The sequence below is a fragment of the Arachis duranensis genome, chromosome 4, assembly GCF_000817695.3.
Source record: "Arachis duranensis cultivar V14167 chromosome 4, aradu.V14167.gnm2.J7QH, whole genome shotgun sequence".
Taxonomy (NCBI): Eukaryota; Viridiplantae; Streptophyta; class Magnoliopsida; order Fabales; family Fabaceae; genus Arachis; species Arachis duranensis.
Window position 1 is genome coordinate 101,514,025 of NC_029775.3, and position 2,203 is coordinate 101,516,227.

Sequence of the window (2,203 nt, forward strand, 5' to 3'; positions counted from 1 at the left end):
GTAATAATTTATTAATTAAAAATAAATTCTTAAACAGATTTTAAATTGTTGGCTTACCACTAATTGGACTGAAGATATTGTAAAAAATTAAAAAAATAATTATATTGTATATTAAAGATATTTTAAATTTGGAAATATTAAGTAGATTGAATTTTTTAATAAATTTTAATAGATTTTTTTGTAGTATTTTTAAAATCTATTTTTAAATGTTAATAAGACTTTTTACTAGGCATACGTATTAGGTTAAATCTTTTACAATTCACCGTAAAAAAACAATACATCAGCTAGTTATACTAATAAGCCATTTTTAATTAATAATTAATAGGATAAAATGATTGTAGAGATACATATTTAAATTTAATGTTTTTTGTACATTTCTTTCATCCATTTAAAATTCAAAAATAATATCTCTAACCTCATACTAAAATCAATACAAAAGCAAAACAGAAACAAGAAATTGAAACCCCCTTTTCCTGTCTTTGGCCCCTTTTATTTTTTATACATTAAATACTTTAATACTCATATAAAAATACAGTTATTACTAATTAATTGTCTATTTAAATTTTTTTTAATTTAACAAAATAAAAAAGAACGTCTGCTTGAATATTAAAAACTATTAGTGTCAAAATGATATTTATAATGAAGGAAATGTAGTGGGGTTGAAAAAAAATTGCTGATATAAAATTGAGGGTGAAATAGAAGGAAGAGGATGAAACATGTTGCTGAGATTTAAATAAGAAAAACAAAAATTAAAACGGTGGAAAAAATGAATAAAAAAATTAAATGTGATCAATTTTAGTTATCGTAGAACTTGATATTGTTAGCTAAAAATATCAAAAGTAAATATAAAGTAATTAAGATGTATTAATTAAAATATTTAAAATTAATTAATCGAATAGTTAAAATTTGAATTATATATTATATTGGTCGAGATACAAACATTTAACATTTCTCAAGGAAAAAAAGATTTAACATTCCCAAGTTAATTAACCACATCATAATTGTTTTCTTCAAATAAAAACTTACTCTAATAAAATATGAGTATTTTTTTATGTGTCCGGCTAATTTAGGTTTAAACGTCAAAAATAGATTAACAAATTAAACTTAGAATAAAAAAAGTGTTCGCTTAAAATTGCTTTGAGGTCATATATGATGTCTCAATCAAACAACATTATTATTAGAAAGTTGAAGCCAAGAACGTAAGGCAAACTCACTAGAGTCAGCCAACTTCTTTTAGTTATGTCAAGTTCTGTTTTGTAATTATTGTCTTCAAGCTTCATGGTTCAAATTCAGATACCAACCAAGATTCTTGTATATCGCTCCAAAAAATTTTTCGCTTGTCACACTTTTTTATGATTAAACTTAAACCCTACGTCTAGAAAATTTATGCAGCGGAGGCAAAAATAATATACAAGTAAAAAAAAAGGGATATTTTTTGGATATTTCTTTTAATTTTTGGATATAATCTTAAAGAAAGACTAATAGAATACAATCATTTGTATATTCATTAAATTCATTAAATAAATATTATAATGCTATTAATAAATTAAAATAAGACCAAACATTAAAGTGACAAATTTTATATTGAGTATCAAACTAATTTTTATTATATATGGTCTCACAAATACTTATGTAGTACTTTGTAGGATCTAAAATGAAATGAAACTAAAATCAACGAGATATTTAAAAGCTAAGAGTTTTGTATTGTTCTAAAAAAAAATCATCTAACTAACTTGAGTAGATTTAATAATTAGCTCACTAATTTACTTAAATAAATATTAGAAATTTAAATAATGTCTTATCGAATTAGATTGGCGATGATGAATTAATATTTAACTTGTTAAATTACAAAAGTTGAAGAATATCGTAGAAAAAAATTACGTGAAACATTTCTTATTTTGGTTTTGGTTTTAAGGGTTTTGGTTTGATGATATTTTTTATTTTGAGTAAAGTGATAAATAAATTTATGAGAATTTATATTTTAAATATATTAGCTAGTCTCTAAAAAAAAAACCAATAAAATCATCTAAAATAATAAATATGGACAACACTATTTTTAAATTAGTCTCTATAATTATCATAAAAAATTTTAATTTAAACTAATTTATCTATATTTATTATCTTAAAAAAATTTATTGTTATTTTTTTAAATTAATTTATTCAAAATATAAATTCGCTAGACATTTATTTATCATTTTACTCT